We start from the raw sequence: 10,189 nt of genomic DNA, 5'->3' as shown, positions 1-10,189 counted from the left end.
ACTGAGCTAATGCAGAAACATTGCTCAAGACTCAGTGTGAGATGTGATCATATTTTCTTATCTGTAAAATGCAATTCAGACTTTTTCTCCTCCACCTCCACCCCTAGGAATGTTGTGAGGATTCCTGAGATAAAGTTTGCGGTGGGCTTGGATTGAGGGATCTGCTTAAGTATAAATGGTTTTTCATTGACCACAATGGCAACTAAAAAAAAATGAACATATGAGAGGGAGAGGACCCTATCCCCACTCAAGTACTTAAGTAAAGAGAATTTCTAGGTGTAAAGAGATTAGTTGTATTGATTAATTCCAATTTCCAATTTTATACATATATTATACACATTTGTACATTTATATAAACTTGTTTATACAACTTGTTTATTTACATGTTGGCTCCCCCAAAAGCCTATGAATTCTGGTGAACAAGGACTGTCTTCTATCTCTCTTCATATCCCTAGAGCTTAGCACAGTGCCAGGTACACAATAGGCACTTACTTTTTTTTTTTTTTTTCTTTTCTTTCTTTCTTTTCTTCTTTTTCTTCTTCTTCTTCTTCTTCTTTTTTTTTTTTTTTTTGCTAAGGCAAATGGGGTTAAGTGACTTGCCCAGGGTCACACAGCTGGAAGTGTTGCTCTATCTAGTATACCAACTAGCTGCCCCTAATAGATACTTATTAATTTACTAACATGGGATAGAAAAGTGTTGTCAAACTCAAATAGAAAAAGGGGCCACTATACTATACATAAGGATCCCTATAGGCTACATATTGATTTAGAAAGCCACATAATTTTATCTATGTATTAATGTATTTTTATTTATTTTGTTAAACAAATTTTCTTAATTTTAATCTGGCACTCGAGAGTGTTGTGAGCCATTTGCTTGACAACTCCAAAGAAAAGGAACAATAACATGGCTTTCCAAAAAAAGATATCATGAAAATAATACTGCTAAGATTAAATTTCAAACTCAGAGTTGAATATTATGAACCTCAGCAAGCTATCTGATCTCTGCAAACTTCTGGCAACTCCCTAAAATTTATCCACTAAGTGATAGATGATTTTAATAGATTAGGGAGGAGAAAGAGATAGTGCTCTTGTATGGAGGAGAATGCAACCTAAAGCAGATTAGCTCAGAATTATTTAGAATCAGGTTTCCAAGGAATCTATGGTGTGCTTAGGGTGAGAGGCTCTTCACCATGATTCTGCTCTCTAGCTCTCTTTCTCTGCCCTTTCCCCTGTTATCTACTCTCCCTCACCCCTGTTTTGAGAGGCAGAGAGACATAGGAAATAATGGGCTTTGAAGAAAGGAAAACCTGAACTCCCTAGCTCACCTCTAATATATAAAAGAACTGTGTGACAATGAACAATTCTTTTTTTGTTTAATTGAAACAAGTCTATTTATTTTTAATACATATTGCTTTATGAATCATTTTGGGAGAGAAAAATCAGAGCAAAAGGGGGAAACCATGGGAAAGATTAAAAAAGAAAAAAAACAGGAAAAAAATGAGCATAGCATGTGTTGATTTAACATTCAGTCTCCTTAGATCTTTTTCTGGATGCAGATGGCATTTTCTGTCCAAAGTCTTTGGGGATAGCTTTGGATCACTGAATCACTAAGAAGAACCAAGTCTTTCATAGTTGATCTTAGTATATTCTTCCTGTTTTTGTGTACAATGTATTCCTGGTTCTGCTTGTTTCCCTCAGCATCAGTTTGTTGAGGTTGGGAAGGGAGCCCCAAAAGGTTGAAGTCACAAACCAGTGTCTCAAGGTGGCTCAAAAGAATTTGCAAGTTTGAACCCATTTCCTTGTCAAGGGGCAAAGTTTACTGTAATTGTAATGCCAATTACAAGCAGACTAAATTCTAAGAGAATTCAGCAGAGAAACAGAAGCAAGGAGACATTTATACAGCTTTCTATCATTGAGATATTAAATCTATGGCCCAGAGGAGTGGTCTCTGAAATTTGGTTATCACATCAGTGACCAAATTATCAGTTTGCAATGATTGAGGAGTGGTCTATTCAGAATCAGACAGATTGGGCATGGGAATTTCCTGAGACAAACTCTAAAGCCAGAACCAAAGCCAGAAGATTTAGTATTACTGATTTATTGTTAGAATAGAAGCTCCCCTAAGATTCATCATTTTTTATATTCCATTATCTTCATATACCAGCGTTTGTTCAGCCATTCCCCAATCGATGGGCATTCACTTCTTTTCCAATTCTTTGCTACCACAAAAAGATGTACAAACATTTTTGCACATGTGGGTCCTTTTTCCTTCTTTATGATTTCCTTGGGATACAGACCCAGTAATGATACTGTTGGGTCAAAGGGGACAATGGACAATTCTTGAAGTGCTCAGGATAAATGTCTAAAATTTATAAATTGCAGAGAACATTGCAACCTGCATTGGTAGAGAGAATTTTCTTCCTTGGGATTTTCCTATATCAATGAAATTAGAGGTACAATTCCTATCTTTATCTCTATCCTATACAAAAGTTGTAGTATAAGAGAGAGAGATCCCTTACAACAAAAATTCATAGAAAATTGACAGAAAAATCAAAGTAAATCGACTCCAGAAGAATGAAGTCTGAAAGCAGTCCTTGGAATCCAGGTGGGTTACAGGGAGGAACACTGACAGGAGAAGGCCTTTGCTGAAGTGGAATTTAAGTAGGCCTTTGTTGCCATTGGCACTAGCTGCATTCCTAGTTATTTTCTGAGGCTTCTGGGGAAGCTTTAACAGGTCTCCAGAGGGTTAGGAGCAGGAGGGGGCATTGATAGGGTTGTAAGAGCTTTTATTATTCAGGGTTGGAACATTTATAGAATGTTTTATAAAACTTGCAGATAAGTAGTTCTAAAGTGTACTTCCTGCTTCTCTGCCTTGCCCACTTGAACTAGAGATGCAAAGTAGTTATGTTGAAGGAGATATATCTGACTCCAGAAACTCTGGAGAAGATAGAAAAGATGTCAATCCCACTACCTTATAGTGACTATAATTTTCTCTCTCAGATCTATAAAACCTTGCCTACATCCTCCATTATCCCCATTAGTTTAGCTGGGCAGGCTCCCAGTGTTGCTTATCTACTCTAGAATTATTATTATTATTATTATTTTTTATTGTCTTCTTGGAGACAGTCAGGATTAAGAGACTTGCCTGGGATCTCATACAGCTAGTGTCTAAAGCTAGATTTTCACTCAGGTCCTCCTGACTCCAGTGTGAATGCCCTGTCTACTGTGCTAACTTCTACTCCCTAGAATTAATTTTTAAGAACCATTTTATAGTAAAGGTTCTGGACAGACTTCCCAAATACTGCATTACCTTCCTCTCCTGGCTAGTCAGAATTTCTCACTTTAAAGTAATTTGCATGGTTATGTTGTGCCACAGTTCCCTTTTATTGTCCTGACTCATTTTCCCTAATTGTTCTGATTTAGTTTCCCTAAATTGTTCTGCCTCAGTTCCTAATTATAATGCTCAATCCTGCAATATCACCCCTCCCTCCTAATCATGACATCATCAGAATGTTTGATAGGATAAAGATCAGGTGCTTCTCCCCTTTCTGTAATCCCAATTTATCAGAATGTCCAGATTGATAGTCCTGTTCCCACTCTCAACGTTCTGACTCTGCCCCTGCCTCAGTCTACCCCTATAGCTGAGCCATCTGCATATATATATCATTGAGAACTCACATTGGTGCTGAATTCTTGGAGATGATAGTCTCATTCAGCCCTGGGACCAAGCCATGGATCCATTTGATCCCAGTAAATCTCTCCTTTTCAAATAAAACATTAAAAACTCTCCAATCTCTATCTTGCCTCAGTTTCTCCAGTAACTAATTACAGTTAGAGAATAAAGCAGATAGCTGTCACTTGATAAATGTCTGAGGACCTAATCATGAGGGATCAGTATGCTTTTCAAAAGTGGGGTATGGGATAAATGTAGTAAATACCAGATGTTTGAAGCTTCTTTTCTCTAATTAAATACTAAAAATAAGACCATGATGAAGCATTTCATGAGTATTTTTCCTGCTTAAATATGCCCAGATTTGTATCAAGCATCGTATCAAGAGGCTTACAAAATTGCTTTAGCAAAGATACTCATTATCCTTACTCAGGGGTTTCCTGGAGCCAGATTGAACCAATTAACTATAGTTAAATTTTCAGCTTCAACATTTACTTCTCAGATATTAGCAAATACTACCATTCTGGACTTTATTTAATGTTCTGGTTTTCTTCAAACTTCTTGTTCTGGTATTGTTCTGGTTTTCATCACTTTAAAAAGTGATGGAGAAAATGTTAAGAAGGAAGATTAAATTTAAAAGTATGGTAAGCAAACCTTTTTTTTTTTTTTTTTTTTGATGGGGTTAAGGGGAAGTTTGTTAAACATTTACCAGCACTATGCTTTAAATGATCATTTTGACTGAGGAAGGTGTTTGGCAGCAGAAACTCCTGAAGTCTAGATACACCATATAGAACCCACATAGAACTGTGGGTTAAGCTGACATATCATATTGATGAATTGTTTGTTTACTCTGGCAAAAGGATGGGCTATTCACTTATTCATTCAGAATAAACTTCTTAGTCTACCTACTCTTTTAGGTAGACTCATTGAATAGCTTATTAATACTTTTCCATCACTGAAGTTAAATGGACCTGAGTTCTTTAAAGAGGTGATGCTCATTTACCTAGATACTTTCTTTTCAGATTCAATTAGTCATTTTATATCATTATTGAGCATTCACTATGGACAGAGCAGTAAAGAAGGAGGCTGGGTATATGATTTTTATCTTGAAAGAGAGTCTACTATCTATTTGGACAGGGAAAATTAATATATGTGAAACAACTTCATTTTTGATTTGTGAAACAAATTAAATTTATTTATTAATTAAATATTTATTAAGCACTTACATTTATTAAATAATATTTTTCTAACCACTATAGATACAAAAAGAGGCAAAAGACAGCCACTGTCTTGAAATATTTTATAATCCAATGGGGGAGACAGCATATAAAAATCATATAAAAAGCAAGCAATATATAGGATCAATATGAAATAATTAACAGGAAAGACAGTGAAATTGAGTGGTTGAGAAAAACTTTATCTAGGAGATGGGATTTTAGTTGGAACTTAAAGGAAACTAGGTAGGAATAGTTTGAGTGTAAGAAGGAGAGCATTCCAGAGAAGCAGGAAAGCTAGAGAAAATGCTCGGAGCCAAGAGTGTCTTGTTTGGCAACTGCCAGGAGACCATTGTCATTGGATCAAAGAATAGATGTTAGGCAGTATAGTGTGACATGACTGGAAAAATAGGAGGCCCAAATTATGAAGATCTTTGTGTGCCAAAGAGAGCATTTTTGTATTTGCACCTGGAGGCAATATGAAGCAATTAAGAGTTAATGAGTAAAGGGGTGACTTTGATGGAGTGCAGGGTTGAACCCTAAAAATATATTGGAGTTTCAGGTCAGTGTCACAAGTTGTCTCAGAAGAATCTGTAGGCTCTCATCTCTAAATCATGCTGTTGTCAGCAGGTTAAGTTTCAAAAGAGAATTTAGCCATTAAAAAGGGATAATTCAAAGGCTAAGTTCCCTAGTAGGACCACAATTGGCAAGGGGGAAAATGCCATGAGGCAGGTTAAGTTCCTAGAGAACTTGCTGCCATAAGGTGGGCAGTTTTTAATAAAATAAAAAAAAAAGAAGAAAAGGTCTCAAAAAGGAAAAGAATAACCTTTAGAGTTGACATCTATACTTGGCCCACAGATTGGATACATTATCTAGGGAGTTAAGATAATGCTGTCCCACTGCAACAAAGACCCACTTAAGGATAAAACAGTCCTATCAACACCTCTGCCTTCTTGCTTCAAAAAGTACCTGGAAATTCAACTAGGACCCATGACAAGGAACACTCACTTAAATTCCACTTAAATTCAATTTTATTATGGCTTTTTATTAGAAGTTATATGCATGGGTAATTTTATAACATTGACAATTGCCAAACCTTTCGGTCCAATTTTTCCCCTCCTTTCCTCCACCCCCTCCCTGAGATGGCAGATTGACCAATACATGTTAAATTTGTTAAAGTATAAATTAAATACAAAATAAGTATACATGTCCAACAGTTATTTTGCTGTACAAAAAGAATGATAATCAATTCTGATGGATGTGGCTCTCTTCAACAATGACTTGATTCAGGACAATTCCATTGGTCTTGTGATGAAGACAATCTTGTGCACTCAGAGAGAGGACTGTGGGAACTGAATGTGAATCATAACATAGCATTTTCACTCTTTTTATTGTTGTTTGCTTGCATTTTATTTTCTTTCTTATTTTTTCCTTTTTAATCTGATTTTACTTGTGCAGCAAGATAATTGTATAAATATGTATGCATATATGTATATATATATATTTTACCATGTTTAACATATATTGGATTACTTGTCATCTAAGGGAGGAGGAGGGGGGAAGAAAAATTAGAACAAAGTTTTGCAAAGGTTATTGTTGAAAAAAAAAAGCTTTAATAAAAGAGAGAGAGAGAGAGAAGAGAGAGAGAGAGAGAGAGAGATTTAAAGGTAACGCTCCCTGACAACAGATTTTCTTTCTTCTCCCAATCTCAAAACAGCTGCTAAAATGGGCTCCTAAGGCATAGGTCTGACCATCTCCTACATATATGCTCAAACCTTTCATTAGAATTTTGTTGCCTCTATGCCAAAATATAAACTCCCCACCCAAGCATTTAAACCTACAATTTTACTCCAATCTGCCTCTCTAGTTTTATTTCACATTACTTTTCCTCACAAACTCTACATTCCAGCCAAACTGGATGCTGATACTTAAATTTAGCATTCTATGTAGTGCTTTCATGTGTTCCTCCCCAATTTGTCCTCCCCATCCCATACCTGGAATGTACTCTCTCTTCATTCATCTCCACCTGTCAAATTACTTAATTACCTTCAAGACTCAATTCAAGTTTAAGTCTGTGAAAGCTTCCCTAATAACCTCATCAATCTGTATTCCCTTCCATCTTGAATAATTCTATAATTTTGCCTAATTTCTTTCTTTTTCCCTTTAAATGCTATCTTCTATTTTATTAAGAAAGTGATGGAAAAATGTTAATAATACAGATTAACTGTAAAATTGTGTCATTATAGAATTTCTTTTTCCAGAAAATAGTTGTCAAGCATTTATCAGCAAACCTCAACCTTTCTACACTCTTGTTACTTTTCCTCTTGACTAATTTAATAGTTCCCTTACTGGTCTTTTTGCCTGTTGTCTTTTACTTTTTCTAGTATCTCCACAATTGCCAGAGTGATATGCCTAAAACAAATCTCTACATTTCTCCTTGCCCAATAAACTCTAGGGCTCTCTCTGACTTCTAGGGTAAAATAAAATCTTCTCTGATTAACATTTAAATCTCTTTACAAGTGGTTCTGAAGTACCTTTACAATCTTATCATACACAATTTTCATTTATTCTTTTTTCTATGTAAGCTTCTTGAGAACAGGATCTCTTATTAATTTTTTAAAAAATTTATACTCTTCAATGCTTAGATTAGTATTTTGCACATAATAAGCACTTAATAAATGCTATGTTTATTTATTTATTCATTCTTCAATCCAATCAACTGGTTTTCTTGTCATTCATCACTGAATATCTTCCATCTCCATGTCTTTATTATTTTCTTTAGTAATCAGGGTTAAGTGATTTGCCCAGGAAGACACAGCTAGTAAGTATCTGAAGTTAGATTTGAATCTATATTCAAATCTAACTTTTATCCATTGTAGTATCTAGCTGCCCCTCCAAGCCTTTATAAGGGCTATCATGCATACCTGGAATGCAGTTTCTTTTCATATCTTGAAATGCCTAGTTTCCTTCAAACGTTAATTCAATGACTACTATCCATTTAAGGCCATTTCCTATTTCACTTTTTCTTTTCCCTGCTAATGTTCCACCTCATATCTTGTAGTTATTTTGTATGTGTGTATCCCAAGATAGGATGTAAGTACTTTAGATAGATCCATCATTAGAGGTTATTTTCATAGGCTCATCCCTTATACAATCAACTGTTTCATCCTAGCTTTAGGCAAGATTTCAGGTGAGGCTTGCAGATTTCTATTAGTCAGCAACATGTGCAACAGGAAGTTGCATCACAATTAAATGATGGTAATGAGAGAACCAGATTTCCCTCTTCCCTCACCAAGCAGCTCCATGACAGCTCTGTGCTTCTGCCTTTACTCATCCAGAACATAGACAGAGGTCTGATTCAGGAGAAAACTCTTAGCATTTTTCACAATGCTCAATAAAAAAAAGGGAAGAATCCACAGGAAAACTATGAAGCCAGTTAGAACTTATTAAGGGGAATTTTCAAGTAAAATCATCTGTATAATTAGTCAGATATCAATTGTGGTTAAAACTAATTCTAATTCAGCCATCATCAAAATTTATTGCATAGTCTTTATGTGTAAAAGGTCAAGGAGAAGGGGAAGATGTTATATTTTCTTGTTATTTATTTGCTGTGCTGTTTCTTTTGCTATGCCTTTGCTTTTATGTCTCCATGTTAACTGGTAAAAGTAGGCATATGGTGGGGGTTTATAATCTATGGTTTGGGTGGATACTGATCCATAAAATACCTCAAACCTGTGAAGGAGGGCTCAGATGCTATAATTACAATTTAAAAAATTATTTTCCTATCAAATTATAATATTAAATTAATACTCTATGGGGACCAAATCAAAATTATAATTATCCCCTCAGATATTACATCTAAAGTTCAGAATCAGAATGTTAAAACTAGAAAAAACTTATCCTGAGATAATCTAGCTCAACCTATTCAGTTTTTTTTTTTTTGGGGGGGGGGGGGGGAACTGAAGCAATTGGGGTTAAGTGATTTGTCCAGGGTCACACAGTTAGGGATTATTAAGTGTCTGAGGTCAAATTTGAACGCAGATCCTTCTAACTTCAGGGCTGGCGTTCTATCCACTTCATCTCAACCTATTCATTTTACAGATAAGGAAACTGAGGTCCTGAGAGGCAAAATAATTTTCTCTATCATGAAATAATATTTATTATTCATGGGTAGGTAAAGACAAAATAATTTTAAATGTTATTTTAACCTAACTAATCTATTTATTCAATGCCATTCCAATTAAATAAATAAGATTATTTTATTGAGTTAGAAAAAATGACAAAGTTCATTTGGAAAAGTAAAAAGGAATTTTAAAAAATAAGGGAAAAAAGGTATAAAAGAATCAGCAGTGTCAGCAATAAGAGCATAGTTAAAGTATAAAATGGATAATTTTTATTATTTTAAATTAAATTTTTTCTTGTATAAATTAAACTAATGTAGTCAAGAATAAAAGGAATACATTGATTATGTTGAAACATTGCTATGGGATAGGAAATAATGAGCTGGTTGATTTAGATAAGTGAAACCACTGTAGTCAAGAATAGAAGGAATGCATTGAGAGAAAACTTTCATAAACAATCTCTCCGCTAGGATGTGATTATATTGGAACATTGCTATGGGTTAGGAAATGATAAGCTGGTTTATTTAGAAAAATATGGAAAGATTTGAACCTATAAAGGAAGCTACTATCCACTTTCAAAGAAAGAGATGACAAGAGGAAATATACATATGTCTTACACATATATGAGTATATATGTGTATGTTTATAATTTATGTATATTTATATATGAGCATTTAATTGTAGTCTTCTTTAGGGTGGAAGAAGGGAGAAGGGATAGGAAAAATGAAGTTATAAGTTCACAGCAGAAAACAAAAAATCTACAAAGAAGAAAAAGCTGGGTAACTGAAAACAATTTGTAATGTTTATTATATAGGTTTTCTTGAAATGGAAATTTATTGCTTTATATTGAATCCTCTCATGTTCTGCAACATGGGAAAGTTTTTTTCCCCTTTTTTCTCATTTTGAATTTGTTTAAAATTTTAAAAATGACAAAAAAAGAAAGAAAATAATTTGCCTATTATGTAGCAAATTAGTGTCACAGATAGAGACAGAACTAGAACATATAAACATGTTGGTTCACAGTCTATTTTTTTTTTCTTATAGAATATTGAGGGCCATGGATAATGGGGGGATTGCAGACAAAATCTTTTTGTCCTCCTGGAAACCCTGCTAACTATATCCCTGCTAGCTCCCTATCCCCTTTGTGGGCTGGCAGTTTCCTGAAAAGTTAAGGGACATGACAG

Source organism: Antechinus flavipes, chromosome 4 (assembly GCF_016432865.1).
Source record: "Antechinus flavipes isolate AdamAnt ecotype Samford, QLD, Australia chromosome 4, AdamAnt_v2, whole genome shotgun sequence".
NCBI classification, from domain to species: Eukaryota; Metazoa; Chordata; class Mammalia; order Dasyuromorphia; family Dasyuridae; genus Antechinus; species Antechinus flavipes.
Note: the sequence above shows the minus strand (reverse complement) of the source record.